Source organism: Struthio camelus, chromosome 9 (assembly GCF_040807025.1).
Source record: "Struthio camelus isolate bStrCam1 chromosome 9, bStrCam1.hap1, whole genome shotgun sequence".
In the NCBI taxonomy this organism is placed as follows: domain Eukaryota; kingdom Metazoa; phylum Chordata; class Aves; order Struthioniformes; family Struthionidae; genus Struthio; species Struthio camelus.
In genome coordinates, this window is record NC_090950.1 from 8,851,484 (window position 1) to 8,871,078 (window position 19,595).

The 19,595-nt window shown below is 51.2% G+C and overlaps 1 protein-coding gene across 6 annotated transcripts in view; it reads left to right on the forward strand.

Moving 5' to 3' along the window:
• Nucleotides 1-19,595, forward strand: part of ST6GAL1 (ST6 beta-galactoside alpha-2,6-sialyltransferase 1) — a 103,942-nt gene that overhangs the window by 34,447 nt on the left and 49,900 nt on the right. The window contains exons 4-6 of one of the 6 annotated variants that reach the window (XM_068954910.1): nt 7,259-7,444; nt 8,729-8,976; nt 10,873-10,963. The gene's annotated coding sequence lies outside the window, so the exon portion shown is untranslated. Of the gene's footprint in view, nt 1-7,258; nt 7,445-8,728; nt 8,977-10,872; nt 10,964-12,128; nt 12,229-14,055; nt 14,165-19,595 lie in introns of those variants that run through there. The other 5 variants (XM_068954912.1, XM_068954915.1, XM_068954913.1 and 2 more) reach the window with 5 other exon arrangements.

The following is a 19,595-nucleotide window of genomic DNA, read 5'->3' on the forward strand; positions in this document are numbered from 1 at the left end:
CAGCTGGAGAGTGAAATGGGGCTAAGAAATGAGCAGGGCGTGAAAGACGTTTGCCACTTAACTCAGCTTCAGAAAGACATCTCCTTCCTCTCTAAGAAAGCAGCGGGGGTCACCTGGTGCTCCTAATGTGATAATTGTGAGTGCATGGAGAGACGTGCGGGCTGGGAGGCTCCTGCAGTGCTCAGGCAGGGGAAAGGGGCAATAGTCTTGAGTCAACAGCAAGAGGAACGGGTATGCCGGTTACTTTTTCGTGATGTTTGTGCACCTCGCGCGTCGGCCGAAGCCCAGCTAAGATCGGCCGTGGCCAGGCGCACGGTGAAAGGCCCCTGTCGAAGGCGCGCAAGAGCCCTGCGGGGCTGACTGCCTACAAACAGGTAGTCGTGCTGCCCAGCTAAGGTCAGGCAGCTGGCATCTGGGCTGTACTCCGACCGCTGCCCTCCCCCTAAAAGGATTGTCAAGGCTTTGCGTCGGAAACCTTTCTGTATCCAAGCGGTTCAGAGACAACCAGCAGGACCTTGCCCCCCAGCAGTCAGAAACGAGGCAAGCTGGGAAAGTAAGCCTCCCTGAATGATAACGGCGTCTTGCCCTGATAGGGGGCCGTGCTCGCGCTCTGCTCGCGTGCCTCGGCTGCCACGCTGTTGGAGTGACCGCCGCTGTCCCCCCGCACCTGAATACCAAGTGGACAGCCGCCCTGGGGTTTCCTGAGCATCGCTCACAAAACGAGGCGGCTACTAAGGGCCGCTAGCGGAGGGAGCGCGCGGGAGGCGCCTGGAATTTCCCGTGCGTGTTTTATCACTCGGTGACGCTCTGGCCGTGAGAAGCCAGCTAAACAAGGAGTCGGGACAAACGAGAACCCCCTGCATGGTTTCCCTTAACAATATAGAGGCTTGGTATCTCTCGCCCCAGCCGCGAGCCTTGCGGTGGGCCCTGGGAGTCGTTCCAGCGCCTCCAGGGACGTCCTGCGGGGCGCCCTTTCCCTTCGGACGCCGGGGAGTAGCGTTGCGCTGGAGCTGGCCGCCCGGGCAGGACAACGGCGCCGGCAGCTCTCCTCCGTACCTGGGGTGGGTCCGGCGCCCGCTTTGTGAGCGGGGAAGGCGGCATCTCTTGCGGGGCTGCGGGCCGTCTCCCCTCCTCGCCACCCCCTCCTCTGGGAGGAGTTGGGGCGGCCGGGTATCCCCGGCCCCATCGCGGCGCCAGGCCGCCGGTTGGCAGGAGGGAGGGAGAAGGTTTTTTCTTTGACTCCTGGCCACCGCGCGCAGCCAGCGTAACCTATATACAGAAGTGTCTCGGTTACTTGGGTCTCCCAAGCGCTGAATAGCAGGTGGGTGGGTGCTGGGCGCACTTCTGGCACGGCGGTTGAGAACATCTCTGCTGCTTGGCACGCTGCTTTCTGGTCACGTTCCTGTTTTTATTCCTGAGAAACTCCAACAGTCGCACAAAAGCTAGCGCTGCTGGCGAGCCCGCTGCAAGCACGGCGAAGGGCAGCTCTGGCTCCAAGAAGCGTGCATGCTGTGAATTTTAAAGAGATGATTTTTTTTTTTTCTAACTACACTTAGCATCTTGGGGGCAGCGCAGGGGCGCTGGCGAGGAGGCGGAGAGCGGCCGCTCGCTGCGGGCGACCAGAGCCCTGCCGCGCGCGAGTCGGCTGGGGATGCTGCGATGTGGAGACGGCACGGAGGAAAACATCGTATTTCCTCCTCCTCCTGCCGCCGCCGCCGCCAGGGGAGCGCAGCAGCCGTCGGCTCCGGGCGCGCGGCTGCTTTGTGTGAGCCCGTCGCTGTCCACCTTGCCCTCCGAATCGGCAACGCGCGGGGTTGCAGAAGCGGTTCGGTAGCCACGGGGTGTTTCTGGCGCGGGGATCGCGTAGCCGCCGGCCTCGGCGGTGACAACAGAGTCCTGCCCGGGGGGTTATTTCGGAAATTGGTTCCGAAGAACTGTATCTTGACGTTCAATTACAGTAACAGACAGGCAACCTGGCCTGATAACCTCTACACTGCGCTTCCAGTGGGGGAAAAAATTCTAGGTGTTTTATTAAGTCGCGAGGTGGTGTGGCTCAGGGCGGGCAGGACTCGGGGTCTGGTCTCGGGCTTGTCAAACCCGTGCTCATCTGCAGTAAACGGTGCTGTTATGGTCGAGGCACAGCCCAGCTGCCCAAGCATCAAAGCTCCTGTAAAAGTGCTTTTCCAGGCAGCGTTGAGGTAGGCGTTATATGTTTTTTTTAATCCTATTTTGGATATAGATTAAACAGTCGGCACGCAGGGTAGTCGAGCCCTGTTGGATACCGTTCCTTCCCTCCTGTGCTTTCTCAACAGACGACTCAAAGCACCTTTTGTTTTCTGTGTGCTATGGGTACCGGCCAAAACACAGGACACGTTGTCATCAGCATTTCTAGTACGTTTACAGCAACCTCTTCTTGTGCTTCCTCAGGAAACCAACACTAAGATCTGGACTGAAAATCAGAGTTTATCTGTTGGTCTTAAAATTCCCTGGAGAGCAGGCTCCAGAATGGGAACAGTAGGTTTGAGCTTTGCATTTCAAACGAACCATCACAAAATTTGAGTCCCGGGCTAGAGACTTAAGACTCCTCACTTTCCCACTGTTTCTCGGGAAATCCTAAAAGCTCCGAGCCAGTCCATGGTGTTTTACTGCGTTGAGCAAGAGCCTGTTGTGATTGTGGCAGAACCCCTTGCACAAATAAGGGTTGATCAGTGTGCATAAGGGTTGTAAAACCTGTCCCTAGGCTTCCACACTTTGCTACCTGCAAATGCAGTTAATTAGTTTGCAAATCAGTTCAATATCTCAAGCCATAAAAAGTGTTAAAGAGCAGGTACTTATATGAATTATACTTAGGAGAACGTAGGGGAAATTGCTAACTCTTAATGCAAACAACACCCAATGGAAATGTCCTACTGCTTCCCTGTTTACAATGGTGTGGAAGAGCCATACCCTTCCAGCCCAGCCCTTCACAATATCTTGTAGCTGATTACTTCAAAAAGAAATTTTATGCTTGCATAAATTCAAACTATCTTTCTTGATCTGAAGGGAAGAAGGGGTTGCAGAGTAATGTGAAGTCCTGCTATATTGGAGGTACTTTCAGTATATACATACAACTGTACTGCAACATCCTCAGCTGGGATGAGGCTGCTCCTCAGTGGCGGAGGATCTTCTCCTTAAGTATGCGGTACCATCGATTTCAGTTAATATGGTAAATAGAAGAAAATATTTGTGCAGCAAAGCACAAAAAGATGGAAAATATTGTATTTTGCACAAGCATGCCCCAATGGCACACACTTGAACCTTGTAAAATCATCTAGTTTGTCACATGTTCACTCTAAAGGAAGATGAGTAATGATTTGCCTCCTTAAAGCTTGCTTCAATGTATTAGATAATTTCAGCCCCATGGTAATGAGCTAGAAAACCCAATTAATCAGTGCGGGAGCGCCCTACAGAAGCATGCGAGGCCATGCAATGCCTCCTGGTGCTCTTGCTGTTACAGACAGTGAACTGGGTGCAGCTGCCTTTGATGCGCTTTGGTAGGCAGAGCCAAAATCCCAGGTCTGAGACCTAAAGGACTCCTTCCATATTCTGTGATCACGTGCTGGGTATGAAAAACACTCTACAGACCAGAGGACTTTGAAAACAGTGGCTTTCTGGTTTCAGCTGACCTGAAACATGTGCGGAGTGTGCTCTGTAGCTGTTCGGTGTGCGGCTGAGCAGCCGGGTCTGGCTGGTGCAGTTCAGAGACCTGACCAAAGTGATGGAAGGTGAGCTGGGCAACCCTATCACAGATGGCCTGGTTGCTTAATGACTGGGCTGGGTGGACAGCTGACCAAGAAGTCCATGTTTCCATCACAGCCTAGTCCTGCCTCCCTGTAGGGTGAACTGGTATAGGAGCAGCCGTTGAGTAGGTGACAGTAGATACACGGGCATCTGCTTAGATCGTGCCTACCCTATTGCTTGGGGCCGCTTTCTTTCATACTGAGGTTCTCGCTTGTAACTGCGAACCACTGAAAGTCTTCCCCGGGCAGGACAGCCGCTTCCATGGCTTTTGGCAGAAGGTTGGTGGGAGAACATTGTCTCTTTATAAAAGCAGATGCTGTTAAATCTAATTATAAGAGTGACCAGGAGCTACAGATGGTCTTTTCCAGCTCAGGTCCTGCCAGGAAGTACTTAGCCTGGTTTTCCGCCCATGGAAATGTACCTGGCAAGCGTGGGACTGGCACAGTGCTTTGGGCTGCAGTGTACAAATCCAGCAAAGTGTAATCTGAATGCTGACAGCCCTGTGTCTGTGGTAGGATAACTGCCCCTGTAGGGCTGAAAGCGGGGTGTGGGGCCTGCACAGTTAGCTGCAGGCTGTCAGGGACCATAAGGTGCGTTTGTCCTGAAGCACCGTCAAGCTGGGGCATTGGTTTCGATACCTCTTTAAAGGTTTCTTAGCTGAACTTCAGAGTTTATCAGCGTTTTACTGCATTCATTCTTCATCTTTGTACATATATACACCAGGTAGAGGGTGAAATAACTATGCTGGATCTGCTGTTTCTTGATTCTAGTTTGGGCTGGTATATCTCCTCTACAGGAGTTGGCTCATGCACCCTGTCTGTATTTGTCCTGGACTCTGAGACGTGGTGGACAGCTGTATGTCTTAATGAGAACTGCTTGCAAATGTTTCGTTGAAATTATTTTTCTGTATTAAAAAAAAATTTTTTTTTGGTCTAACATTTAAGAAAAAACTTTTCATTAGAATTCCAGCAGGAAGACTATTTCTAGTTGTGCTGTTTTCATGTTGGGATTCTGGAATTTCGTTAGATCTTTACGTTGTTGCTGTTTTCCATTCACGTGTTTCATGGTAAGTCAGTGGCAACCAGTTAGTGCAAAACTCCCTCAACTTACTGTGAAGTCATGTTATACGACACTATAGTAGAAGTAGCTCTCTCTATCCTTTTCCTGTCCTCAGTGACAGGTGCCGCTAGCACTGGTTCAAGCGTCTGATCCTTTCTTTCATAGGTCTGACTCTTTGGGGTGCCTTGTAATGAAATGGTTCAGTGTCCTCCACCCGACCAGCGACTGTTGCCCGTCACGTGTGATGAGGCCACCAGCCCCATGCCGACTCAGTCTGATTTTTGAGCTGAGCAATTTGCGTCTCACAGAGAAGAGAACAAAATTAACTCAGCTGTAAAAGCAGTTTCCATCTCGGAACGGAAAAGAAGACCCAGCAAAAGTTGTGATGCGCTCGGGGCGCTCTCAAGAGCTTTTGGCTTTAACCGTGGCAGTTCACAGCATGGAGAGGAGAGGCAAAGGGCTGGTGTGGGCAGTCACCAAAGGGGCACCAGCCCCAGAGGGTGGTTGTGATATGAAACGGAGCCTGTGATCCATGGTGCGCATCTACCTGCTGGCGGTTGTGGCATGGCCCACCTGATGGGCAGGGGGCTCGAACCTGCTCTTCAGGCACCACGCTTGTCTGGTTAGATAGGAACAGGTTATGAAATCCACCCCAGATGTCAGCAGTTGTGGCTAGCCAGCTGCTGTCTCAGTTCTGAACAAAAACACAGCCTGAGCTGCTTTTAGCTACTGAGCAGCTTTACTTCCTGTCTCAAGCTGTGGTTGGGTGATCAGGGCAAAGATGGGGAGGCTTTGGTGTGCTACCGCTTCAGGGCTGCTTCTGGGGAAGGGCGTTGCAAAAAAAAAAAAAAAAAAGAAACAAGGGTGGGGGGAGAAAGAGGAAACGCACACTCACGCACACGTACAAAGAAAGCCCACGCAGTCGTAGACCAGAGCGCGGGAACCCTCCCCATCTACTCCAGTGCAAGTCGGGAGGATGAGCTCCAGCTGCCTTCAGCGAGAGTCTACGTTTGGGTTGATGCTGCACAGAAGCAAGCTCAGGGCTGCCTCTGGCTGAGCGCGGGGGCGGCGGGCACCGGCGCGGGAGGAAGCGGGGTCCTGCTGCAGCGGCTGCCCCAGCATGGCCTTGGCCACAGGTGCAGGAACCAGCATGGCCAGGGAGAAGGGAGCTGCCTCAGTGAACCTGGCTCTACACAGGTGCCCCGTCGTCCCGTCTGGGGACCAGCGCTGCCTGGGTGAAGCCGAGACCAAGGAGATGGACGCAGAGGAGTAGGTGCTTCTCGGGTGGCTCTGCTGTGGTGCTCCTCTCTGGTGATTGCCCTGGTGTCGGTGGTGGCGCTAACTTTATTTCTTGGCTGTGGCTGCACAGAGAGAAAGGCTATTTGTCAAAGTTTGGATTGTTCTAACGAAAACTAAGTTTGGGAGCTCATCAGAGACAGGCTAGCTTAAAGCAAAGCCTGACTGGGGCCTGCTGGCAGTCCCTTCTCGGTGAGAAAGCTGTGCCCTGGTGCCTGCAGCGGGCAGCAAAGGGACGACTCTTGCAGGCAGGAAGTCTTTCCAGGGGGGCCACCAGCCTTTGGTGTCCCAAAGGAACAAATACTGACCGTGCACCGGGCTGCAGGCAACTGCCCGAGTCGCTCCCCTCCCCGCTCTCTGTTCGCCTGGAAAAACAAGAGTCTGGGGGAAGTGACACAGCACCGTGGCGAGGAACGGGCTGCTGCCCACAAGCCTGCGTGGGCAACCTCTGCTCCTGTCCAAGGAAATTCCTCATGCTCGCCCTCGACCTCTCCGACTCGTTGGCCACTGCCCAGGGAAGATGTCCTCCTCCACTGGAACAGTAACGTGGCGGTACAACGCGACTGTGGTGTGCCGGACCTGCAGGAAACGAGTTTGTGAAAAATGACAGAACCTCCCTCGCCCCTTTGTACCCATTAACAGCTGCGTGCAGGTACCCGGTTACCTCTTCCTGTTGCTTTCCTAGGTTTATGTTTTGCCTTGTAGGCAGGACTGGACCTTCTTCCAGCCTTATGATAAGGCTTTAGACACTCGAAAGAGATTTTTTTAAAGGTATTGCAGTTGCGTTCTGAACTTAACCACTTGGTTTTTGGACCACAGTGGCTTCTGCAGCAATAGCTAGGACCTTGGGATCCCCTGTCTGAGGCCGCGTGATCTGCTAGATTCAAAGACTGTTTTCCAATCGGCAGAGAAGGATGTCCTTGTTTGCTTAGGTACACAGGCTAATTTACCCTTTTTTATTGTAATCAAAATAAGGGAAAAGGGGGGGGAGGAATCCATATAATCAAGGTCTGTCAAGTTGTACAGTTTGAGTTCTTCTCTTACCTTAAAAAGAAAAAAAAACCTCGTGCCATTTTCCCTCTATAAGAATATTTCTCAATAAATCTTATTTTCTCTATTTTAGACTTGCAGGGGCTGAAGATGTAGGGAGCACATAATCCTGTTGGAAGTGCGATTATGGGAGTCATCCTGGGCGTAAAGCGTTCAGACTTGAAACCTCCCTCCCGCCAAAGAAAACGAAGACGACAATACCTGCCGCTGGAAAATCTGCTATTTTTAGCCTGACTGAAACATAACACAGAAGGGAGTGGTGTGATATATATATATATATATATTTTTTTTTTTTTTTCCCTTTCCCTCCCTCCCCTGCGTGTTGCTGTGCATCACAGCCTGGCTGTGTAGCACCTTCCCCTGGGCCAGCCGGGTGGCGTTTGGAGGGGAGCGACGTTGGGTTGCCCGTGTCTGCACGTGCCCCCTCCGCCCGGCTGCTGCAAAATAGGGGAGGTGTCTCTCATGGGGAGCGAGCCCAGCTGTGAGAAAGCTTCTCCAATCCTGCCTGCTCCTTAGGAAGGAGCAGGGCAAGGCGAGGACGTGGGTGATCTCCACTGAGAGGAGATACAGAGGAGCACGTAGGACAGTTTGTTCCAGGCCCGTTTAGAGAAGGACCTGCCACGTCCGGATCTGTGGGAAAAGTCATGCTTCCAGTTTTGGCTTGGGACTTCTGCATGCCCCTCGCGTGGGGAAACGATTTGCAGGGATGAGGGTGGGACGATAAAACTAGTTACAGGATGGACAGTATCTGCGGAGAGTGAACATCCTTTTGACATATCCTGTTATCTTTCCCTGCGGTTTTGCGCGTTGCTTTGACTCTTTCCCGTTGGAGCGGTGGAGCCCCGAGGTGACCCTGGGAAGCAGGCGAGCCCTTGAGGAAGAGAGGTTTCCTCCCAGGCACCGTGAGCTGCTCTCCCAATCTGAATTGCGTCTCCGCTCAGGGTCTGACCCCCTCCCACCTCTGACAGGCGGCAGGAAGATGCTCCAAGCAAGTTCCTCGGTCGTTGTACCAGCCTATGTCGTCCGCTGGTGTAGACGGGAGGTGGAGCGGAGAACTCGGCCCGTAGGCTGACGGGATTCGTGCTAAATCCTTCCTAGGCAGAATCCTGGCTTTAAGTGAAACTTTGCTTTCTTCCCTGTGTTGCAACTCGGTGACAGACTTTTCCAGCGAAAAACGGGTCTGCCTGTCTTTAGCTCGGGCTGCGTGTGGACTTGCATGTGTAATGTTGTCCGCAGCTGCGGTCTGAGGCAACTGAACCTTCCTAGTTGTTGCTGTGTGTATACACTGCATGCCAGCAGGGACCGTAAATCCTTCCTTGTTGTTGCTGTTGCTGCCTGGGGTCTGCCATTTGTCTACCAGTTAAATATGTCATATTTTCATTGAATACCAACTTCATAATGCTAAGAGGAAAAATACAGTACGGTCGTAATGAATCACGGGCTCTGGTAGCCTTGCTCGGTCCCAGGAGACTCTGTGTGGAGCTGGCCGGAGGATAAAATGCTGCAGCCTAACTCTTCTTTTTCTTCACTTTTGCCTGGAAAGTGCACCCACGGGAATTCAGAATAACAAGACTCGTCCTGCCTGTGCAAGAATCCAGGATCCTGAACGGGAGGAGGAACGTGAGCGGGAGTGCAAGCAGACCCGTTGCCACTGCTGCCTGCCCTGCCCAAGGTGTCTCCCTGGCGAGGGGTCTGGTTGCTGCTGCTGGGCAAGAAAGTCTGAGGAGGGTCTGGCCAGGCACTGGTTTTGCAGAAGGTGACTTGGCTATTGCAGGGCATCCCAAGCTGAAGGTGAGTCAGTAAAACCACCACCATCCTTTGGAAAGAGCAGATGAAATGGCCAATATGAGCAGAAATGTCTCGCGTACAACATGATGCAACCCTTTCCTTCTGTTTGGGGTAGGTTAGGCCTCAGGAGAGAGATCTGTGTCCAGTTTTAGGCATAGCGTGTCAAGAAGGATGAAGCGTGGCTGGTGAGGAACAGAGGTGGGCAGCAAGGATGGTCATGGAAACGTGACCTCGGGGTTCAGAGTGAAAGAACTGGCGTTACTTAATCTGGAGGAAGGAAGGCTCTGGGACGCTTGCTAAGCCTTCACATGCATAAAAGACCTGCTGCAGAGGAAGACAATAAACTGGTATCCATATCGACTGGGGGGAGGAGAAGAATTACAGCAACAGAAGTGTTGGCTAGACTTTGGGAGAAACTTTCTAACTGTAAGATAATTAAGCCCTGGGGAAAAAAATATAGGTTGGGAAATGTCCATCAATGGACGTTCTTAAGTGCAGGTTAGAGAAACCTCTGTTGCCAGTGCTGGTTTGGGGCAGCAAGTATAAACAACATGGACTTTTTGGGCAGAAAGCCCTGCCCGCAGGTAGGAGTCAGGAGCGCGGACGAGCCAGGGCAGCCTCGCACACCCCCTGGCAGTTTGGATGCTCGCCCCGACTCCCTCTGTGGCCTTGTCTGCTGGCTGCCCGGGGGCAAGGGAAGGCAGAGGGGTGAGGCTGGCCCCGGGGAGGCTCCCTGGCTCCAGGAAAGGCTGCTCTTGTTTCTCTGCAGTTTTGTAGCAGCTGCCAAAGGTAGGGCAAGGCCTCCCTCCGCATTGGGTGGTCCTTTTCAAGCAGGGCCCTACTTTGAAAGCTTGATGAAGCGAGGGGGAAGGAAGAACAGGGGGACGGCGCTCCCAGGCAGACCCGCACGGAGCTATGCTCCTGCCTGCAAGCAGGGCAGCGCAGGGGAGCTGTAGCTGAGGACGGGTGAGGGGGGACTTCTGAGTGCGAGCACTTCCTTGGAAGCGGAGGTGGAGGGAGCCACTGTGTTACTGAGCAGAGGCACCCGAGGGGGAAGGCACGAGGCTTTCGTCCAGATCCTTGTAGCGGTGGCAGGTATCTTCCTCCTCCTCCTCAGAGTCTAAATGCAAAAGGACTGGGAAGACGCGCAGTGAAGGATCTCACCCCAGGATAAGACTTTTCCTAGCGCACGTCTGCATAAACCTACCACAATTAGTGGTAAACGCAGACTGGCCAGCTGCCTGGCTCACTTCTGCCCCAAATCAAAAGAGCAACACAAACTTATAGCGGCTTCAGATTTGGCTTATGCGTAAGGTTTAACCTGCTCTTAAAAGCCTGGAAGCGCCCTAAACCGTTTTATCTCTATGCAGAGAAGTGTCTGCCTCCCCCAAAACCTGCGCTCGGGTGCTGGAGCTCCATGAGCAGCGCTCTCAGCCGGGGCGCCAGCAGCGCGCACCGTGCAGACGGACCGCGGGAAGGCTGCCAGCCCTCGAGTCCTGCGCGCCATCACTGCTTGCCTTGGCAACAGTCCCTGCTTCCCCTTTCTTCCAGGCAGGACATCGAGCGGCTTGCAAAGAGCACGAGCACCCTACCCTGCCTCTGCCCTTCTGCTCCCTGCTCTCTCTGCAGCCTGGGAGAGGCACCAGGAGTCGGGCAAACCGTTGGCAAAAGCTGCGTCTCTCCCCCCCCCCCCCGCCCCCCGGTTTGCCCCAGCAGGTCTGGCTCAGAACAGCAGGGGCTATAACTGAAAAACTTGCAGAAAGCACATTTTTGCAATAGGTGAACCTGTATTCTGCAATATCACTACTGGTTGTAGGGTTTCTTCTTCTTATTTTTCTGAGGGCTTATTTCAAGATACTTTGTACGTCCTTACAGATATTTTATCTCCTCTGATTTCAGAGAGCCTTTGGGAAGACTGCGCTGCAGCAAACCCAGGAGCTGGAAGAGGAAGAGCGAGGTCTGTGTGCCGGAGGCTGTCTCCTGCTGTCAGGTGTGATTAACACGGGGCTAGGTGTGAAGTTTGTACACAAGCTCCTGGGCATGACCCCAGGCTTTAAGCCACCTCCTTTAAAGGCAGAAACGTGGGTACACCACAGAAACAGCGTGCTTGCTCTTTCCATCCGGTCTAGCGGTGGAGGCAGCTGCCAGGCCTACGCTGCGGTGGGTACAACGCCCTGCGCAGCACCCGCTCCACCTTTCTCCATGGGGTCGGTGGCGTAAGCCCCCCTGCGTGGAGCCAGGGCAGGTACCACCCCTCGGGAGCTGTAAAGTACCTCTAAAGGCTGTGATATAGGTGTAACCCTAAAAACTAATTCGTTTCTTACTCTTCCAATGAGAAGATATGGCTTCTAGCTAATTTCTGCCTTCTCTTACGCCAGTAAAATGCAGCTGCCCAGGGAAGCGCAGGGGTTTAAGCGGGATCGTTGTTTCGGCTCAGAAGGCAAGGTGCTCTCCTCTTCCTGCATTCAAGCTTGTATAACAACGCTAGTCACATAGCAGCTTGCCTGGAGCCTGCTTAGCATCCAACTTGGCAAAGTGTCTTTGCACACGCTGGTACCTGCTTGTGCTTGTATCTTTGACAGAAAGATGGAAGAGTCTGAAAGCAGTTTATGCCTGAGCCTAGTTTAAAGCGGACAGTGGTTGTGAGCCGTGTTTGCCGTGCTGTGGGCTGTAGGTAGCCCTTGGGTCCCCGCTCCGCACTGCTGCGTTATGCAGGTGCTTTGGAGCGCGCCGGCACAGTTGGCCAGAGCAGCTGCAGGCAGCGCGGCCGGCCAAACCGCTCTCCCCTCCGGAGACAGCCGGCAAACGCCGTGCAGGGGAAAACTGTTGGGCTGTATCTTGCTTATGAAATATTGATAACGTCGGCTTTGCGTATTCGGAATTAGCCTGCGCTAATCAAGATATAGCGCTGCTGTAACTAGTCCTGTGCGTTTATAATACGGATAAATAAGCTTGAGGAAGCCGGGCGGGGAGCGCGGCTTTGGGGGCTGCCCCAGAAGCGTCCCTCCAGGGGGACGGGGCCACTTTCCCACGGGGCAGGCTCGGTGCGAAAGACCCCCCCCCCCCGGGGCTGCGGAGCTCCGCGGCCGCCCTGCGCCTGCCCGGGGGGCGGGGGGGGCTCGCCGGCGCGGCCGCGCAGGGCAGCGCAGCGCCGCGCGGGGGAGCGCCGCTTAAATGCCGCGGCGGCAACAAAGGCGGGCGGCGGCGGCGGCAGCGCGGCGCGGAGCGGAGCGGCGGAGACCCCACGGCCCGCAGGTGCCGCAGGGTGGCGGGGCGGCAGCGGGGGTCGGGGCGGGGGGCGGCATGATGCCCGGCGCGAAGCGGGCGGGGTGGCCGCTGGGTGTAGCAGCGCGGTCTCCGGCTGTGAAATAACTTCACGCCGCTTTGTTTTTCTCTTTTTTTTTTTTTTTAAATTAATTGTTATCGATACGAAAGAGAAAACGTTAAACTTCTACACGGACCTATAATCGCTTATTCCTGTAGCGGACTGGGCTCTTCCTCCTCCGCAGCCGCTGGGCGCCTTTGTCCTTTAGTCGCAACGTTTACCCCCCCCCCCCCAAATTTCCCTCGCCGTTATCCTGGAGGGGAGGGGGCCGGGCTGGGCGGGCAGCGCGCCCGGGGCGCAGCCGAAACGGGACCCCGCGCACCCAGCGCCGCCGCCGCCGCCTGCTCCTGCTGGTGCTTCTGTCCGTCTTCTCGTCTGCGTTTCTCTGGCCTCCGCAGGTGCGCCCTGGGCGCGGGACCTACGCGTGGCAGCAAGGGATGTATAGTGGCAGCGGTTGTAGGAAGGGGCTAGGCGCGTCCCTAATAATTTAAAAACAAGTCAGGCTGTGGAGAAGGAGAAAATATGTTTAACCCCTTAGCTTTTCTTTGTTGCCGTTCAATGCTACCCTCCTTTGAGGGCCAAATTTTCTTTGCTTTATTTTTTTGCAAGCCTGTCTGAATAGGCACGGTAGAGTCGAAACTGGAGAAATACAGGAATGGAAACTGCTGTTCCTTTGGATGAAGTGTTCCTGATGTTTTTATAACTATTTGTTGTAACTTGATCTAATCACTGATAATGTCAAAGTCAAAATATCTGAGCGGGAAAAAGCGTTATCAAAGGGCAGCTGAATGTAACGAGACATTTGCATTGCTTGGCTCTGAAAAATCAGAACTGCGTGTTCTGAGTTGTACTTCTCCCATTGTACGACTCCTTTCCTTCCTAATGGCACTGGACTGTGCTTCCCTGAAAGGTCAATAAATAACCTAACTGGATTTAAAAATCCTGTTTACACAAAAGATTGTGGAATAACTTTCCTGGGCTGAGCGTGAACTGAGCTAACTTAAATGCTTGGGAGCCCTCTGTGGAAGGGCTGCACCATCCTCCTGTCCTCCCAAGAAGGGCAGGGAGATCGGGATGAGTTCCCAACTGTGTGGGGTTAAGAGAAGGAAATGGGAAGAGAGACTGCTTGTTTCCTGACCTCATCTTTTGCTGCGTAACCTGATTCTTGTTGCTGGTCCTGTGTCTTAAAAGGTTGTCCTCATCCTCTGGAGTCCAGGATAAGATAGGATTATGAATACATCTCCCTAGCACTTCATTGCCCCTTTTGCCTCAGCTGCAGTATTAGCAAAAGCTTAAGTGAGGTCCTGAGTAACTTCGGAGTTTGTATAAACGTGAGTGATGCTGAATGTTCCCTAGGAGGAAGAATATTCCCAGGAAAAATGTGGCCTAGAAGGCCTCTGGGACAGAAGCCAAGAGTCTAATGAGGCCACCTTTTTTTCCTGTTAGTTTTAGCTTTTCCTCTTGGAGGGCGAGGGCTTAGGGGGCTGGCCTCAGCCAGCCCGGGGACCTCACCGTGCCCCAAGGGCACCAGCCTTTCCCCGAGACTCATCTGATCCGGGCAGCAGATCTCCTCACCTCAGCAAAGGCTGCTGCTTGGGGACGATGCAGGTGCTGAGTCTAGTTGAATCAGCTGCTTTCTTCTGGTTTAGCTAATAAATCTGTTTACCGCTGCTGGAGGCGATCGTGCTGCAGAGACGAGTAGCTCGGTGGCACCGAGGCGTAGGCGCTGGGACGAGGTCCAGCACAGCCGTCTGCGGGTACCAGCCAGGGACGCCCTGACGGGACTGCAGCTTCCCCGGCTGACAGCTCAAGGTATATCCGTCTGCTCCGGTTTCTTGTGCTCATCTTTACAGACCCTTCCTTCAGGTAGGTAAAATACTTCTCAAGTTACTGTGGAGAGAGCTCTGTTTTGGGCTGTATTCATAAGGAACAGTAGCTATTTAGTGCCTGCTTTCTGAGTGTGTCGTGCTGTCTTTTGCCTCTGCGTTCGTCTCTGTGACAAAAGCTGTAGCCGAGCTTAAAACTCCTCTCAGCAGGGAGACTGACACCCTGCCTAGCAAACTGCCACATGTCAGCCGTGCTGCGGTCATCGACTGTGTGCCTATGTGTTTCCAGCTGACAGCAAATACAAGGTTAATTTTCTTAGTTTAAATGGCCTTAAAACAGGATCTTCTCTCTTCTGCCTTATTCCTGTGCAAACAAATGTTTGTTGATGAGGCTTAGATAACAAGACTGCATGTTTGGTAACTACTGCTTGTTTGGAAATACTCTGTAACTTGGGTAAAACCAAATTGCGGAAACGGAGGCATATCGTCATTGTTTGAGACCTAATTTTTTGGAGACAAATTGGGCAAGTACTTGAGTCTGGGTTTGCAGCAGTTGCTGGCAGAGTTCAGTACTGTGGGAGCTGGAAATGCATGGGAGGAAATCGGAGTTCCCGTTATGACATGGCAAATTGGATGCAGCCAGTAACGTGTCCTGTCTTTAACTCTCTCCTTAAGACTGTGGCTCAAGAGTCCTTGACCGCAAAAGCGGGATTACTGTATATTCAGAGGCTTTTTTCCCTGCCTGCTCTTGTGAGAGGGCAGATGCCCTGCTGAAGGGCAGACCTTTGCCAAAGGTAGCACATACATGACATCTACCCCCACAGGTGTCAGCCTTAGATAACCGTGAAGCACAAGTCTCTTCCTGCTTCAGTCTCGCTCCTGGCGGGAGGAAATGCAGAACAAATGCCGGCCAAAATCCACATCAGGTTCTCCTGCCCTTTGCTCCCCGGCTGCTGTAGCTGGCTGGTGCTGAGGAGAGGTCTGAGCTAAAGTTCTCCCACCTTCCTCTGCTTCTCCTGACCCCCTTGGTCTGTTGCCGTGGCAGCTTTTGAAGGGATGGAAATGCTGCAGTAGGGTGGTTGTCTTTCACAGGAAAGTCTTAAGCTGGAAGCTAGTGTAGCGCTAGGTAGAAATATCCTTTTCCTATGCTCAGCTCAGCACTTAAAAGGATCATGAGAAAAGGTCTGACAAAATCGTTTTGATGATGTCTCACAAAACGCACGGACCTTCCCTGTAGCCCTTGGATTTGCTGGAGTAACATAAATTGGAATTCTGCAAAGGATTAACAGTCAGAGAGCATTAGGACTCAATTTGATTCTTAGTCTTAAACATAGCCTTTCTTAGACTGCTGACCTACATATAACTTTTGCTATAACTGCTTCATTGTGCACAGGCTTTGTTTCTGGATCCAAGGTGGTATAGGTATATTTCCTGCTGAGCTCCTGGAGATCTCTTTGTGTTTGGAGAAATTTCCTTTGAGATTGCATACAGATTTACTAAAATTCTCGATTGCTACGGATGCGCTTGAAGCTTGTGCCACTTGACTGGCAACTTGTCTATTAAGTGTCGGTTTAAGTGATTCCTTTGAGTGTTCTTTTAGTCAGAAATGGGCTGATTATATTGATTACAAAACTAGAAAATGAAAGGAGACACTGTCGGTATGAAGTGCTCTTAGATGTTTAGGCCAGCAGGAATCATTGGGATCATATGTTCTAATTAGTCAGGTGATTAAAACCTTGGAATTCGTCCTATGTTTAGGCCATTTGCTGATAGGTAGAATTAAGGTTTGTTGCCTTTTTAATAGGTGCACTGCAGTTCAGCCTGTAGTGAAATGTGAACCCGTAGCTTCCTTCGTAAAGTCCATCCCAGTGGTTCACAGACTGTACTGATGCAAATGCAGGTCTGATTAGGTTTGTAACGTTTAGACTGTGCTTTGTTCACTCGATCTTTTGGCAATATTTTTGCTTGCTAGATTATTTGGCCCCAGTGTCACACCTTCTCTCTACAGCACTAGATTACTGTCGTCTTCTATTATAGGTGCAAGCACACGTGGGCATGACCTAGTTGTGCATTGACTTAGTCCGGAAATGAGAAGAAGGTTCTTGCTATCAGGGTGCTGACATTTCAGATCAACCTTTCAGTAGGGGTAGCGGTAAACAGCAGCAAAACGGCTTTGGAGATGGACTGCAACTGATTTGTGAAGGGTTTTGTACAGTGTACTGACCTGCAGAAGAATGCCCTTTGTCAATGAGGAGGTCCTTTCCAGCATTGTCTTCCTGTTGGCTGAAAGCCTTTTCAGTTGTCATGCTAAGACATGTTTTTAGAAACTGGGTTCTTTACTGAAGCTCTTCTAATGAACTAGTGTGCCCTGTAGTACCAGTTTATCCCTTCAGAAACTCAGTGTCCCTCAAAGCAGTGGCTCAAAGGCTTCTCTTTCTCCCCTGCTCCCGATACATACGCTGAGGAGCAGCTCCATAGGGGAGAATCGCACTGGCACCCAAGTGACCAGAACATGGCCAGCAAGGAAGAGAAAGACGACAGAAAAGTGCTGTCAGGAAGAGCCTTGGCCTTCAAGGACCAGAACGTGGTTGTGGTAAACCCCATGCCGTTATCTTGGGGTGTGTGGCAGATGCTGAATAATGACCAATCTGTTAAAGACAGTGGGAGCAAAAGGCTGATCAGATACGGACAATTCCATTGAAGTCTAAGCAGGATTGTGAGATTCCCAGCCGATCGATGGGGACAGCCTAATTACTGAGTTGGTTTTTGTCCGTTAGCTCAGCTGCCTGCCGCTGCGGACTGTGGGTGCAAAGCAGTCTGTTCCTTGCTAAATTTGAAGATCCTGGATCCTCTCTGAGGGCTTGGTCCTCATCTCCTGACGGCAAGTGCTCCGATACGGTGAATCGGAGCATGTGCATCTCTGCCAGTTTGGCAGTTTACTTCTCCAGAGGGTGATTTTGTTGGTTTATTAACTTTCCTTGTCTCTTGAACTTGACTTTGTAGTGGGTGAAATGTTTCTGCTGTTCTGTCGCTTTCCTATTTCCATTCATAACTCTAGGACAACCTGTTCAGAGTTTTCCCAAGCATCAATCAAATGAAACTGGCACAATTCCTATTGGTCACTGACAGCAAAAGCTGACAAAGTTCTGGTCAGCTTTCCTTCTGCCGCAGCTTGGGAAGGCAATGAACAACAAGGAACACAGCAGCTGTAGGCATAAATTTCGAAGAAAACCTTTGGGGCATCGATCTATGTTCAGCTTCACAGGAGAAACGGGACTCTCTGCAATTTGTACTTGGAGGGGAACTGGCAGTGCTGGCTTCCTCACTGAGTAAGGAGAAGCACTGAGTGAGCAAGTCTCTGGGTATTAAATCTAATCTGCTCCTAAGAGTTACCAGGAGCTCATTTCTAAAAAAGTAGCAGGGCTGTGTGGTGGAGTGCAACACCACCTTTCTGGTTTCTTTCTCTGTAGACTCCGAGTGGGGCGGCATTTGCCTAGCTCAGGTTTGCAGGTACCTTGGCAGCGTTTGGAAGCTGCCTGCTGAGTTCATCTTGTGTACTTGGCTTTGGGTGTCTCTGAAGTTGCAGCTCTGCTAGCAAGTTATTGGATGCTGAGCTTAATCATTTGCTCATGCAGGAAGGCCTGGCTTGCGCTGAGCTGCTGAACGCTCTTGGGCTGTTTGCAGAGAGCGCCCTGGAGGTGCGTTTAGTGCCCTGCCTTTCTGCGCTTTACTCTAAGTGTTTAGAGGCTGGACCTGAGTATGGGCTCAACGCTGTGCTCACGGCACCTGGAAGCGTTTTGGAACATTACCCAAATCCACGGTGCAACTTCTAGATACGTATTGACAGTTACTACATACTGCTTATGGGAGAGAGGCTGAGCATGATCCGAGAGATGGTACAGAGTGGCAGCATCCCTTGTGACATTAGTTGGTAATTTGGTGGAGAGGCTCATCAGCTGAGCAGGAGCAAGTGAAGGTATCGGTTTTCCGCTGCGCCCAGTCCCTCACCTGGGGCAGCGGAGATCAGCAAAACTCTTAGTCCAAGCTGTACAAAGTTTATTGGCTGAAGTGCTGAATTTGAGGCTGGCCTGTCAATCTGTACACCTTTAAAATGTTATGGAAAAATATAAATTGTTGACAGCAGTAATTAACATTTTAATGTGCCTTATGGCTTGTCTTTTGTGCCGTTATAGTACAGCATTTACCAATTGGAAAATTGGAGGGATTCAAAGCAACCTGCCTGCGTTCACTAGATTTTCTGGAAATACCCTGCGTGTACCAACACAGTTTACAGTCTACCAGAAAAATGTGTTGACAATATAACAATGGGATGGAATTACAGTAGAGATTGTCACGGCAATCTTGCAGCAGTGATAACCCTTTCACTAAAGTGGCTCTCTTGGGGACTAAGATCTATGGTCATCGCTTTCCCCTTGCAGATCGCTAATCTGGAGGATATGCTTTTATCTTGAATTAGCGTTTAATTCACAATACCAAAGTAACAACACTCTCTCAGTTTTTCTAAATTAATTTATAAGGCATAACCCTTGGGAAACACTACTAAATGAAGGATAACGTAGAAATCCACATGCCTCTTCTAAACGGTAATTAGGCACAGAGCATCTTAAAACAATTAATTTGCAAAGAATGGATGCAAATTGCAAGGCTTCCAAGGGTTTTGAGATCTTTGACGCTGTCAAAGCGTACTTGCAAACGTACTTTGATAGATCAGAAAAGATATCTTCTCTTTATTTGAGTTGCCTTGTCGATTGAGAGTGTTTGAGAATTTGAGTTAGAACTTCTAATTTTGGACTCTGTTTTTCAGAGCGGACAAATAATCACTCTGCTCACTGGGTTGTTTCTGCATGTGTGCCGTTGGTGTGGCACACTGAATCAGTGTTTCAGAGCTGTTCCTTTTGCTTGTTTTACCCAAGTGAGGGTAAAAGTGAGGATGTTCCTTTGTTAGCTAAATTGAGATGTTAGGCTTTCATCTTTTTTTGAGGTAGTTGGCTTGTTTTTTTCAGTTAAGAAAGAAAAGTTTGGTTCTGCATAACTTAAAGATTTTACTGCGGTCCAGGGATGGATAATCAGTGTGTTCATTCTTGGTGGTTCTTGTGACCTGACGCTAATCCAGCAACCCTTGTGCTTGCAAGGGATCTTACGGAAATTAGAGATCTGGATGTACAAGATTATAGTTCTCGGAATAAGACTATTTATATTTCAATATGAATCTTGTTGCATAAATTTACATTAATACTTAACCTGATTTTTATTTCCCCATTAGAGATTCGGTGTAGAGAATTGTGAGGGAGCTGGGCACGTCGTAACTGAGATCCATCGGCAGAAACGGAGCAGAAACGTAAACCTTGTGCTCTGGCTTCTCTGTATTGACTTTTCGCCAGCAAGTTTGATTGAAATAGCGCATATGTTTTATGAGAGCCTGGAAGGTGTTTGATGGGTCTTGCTTTCTT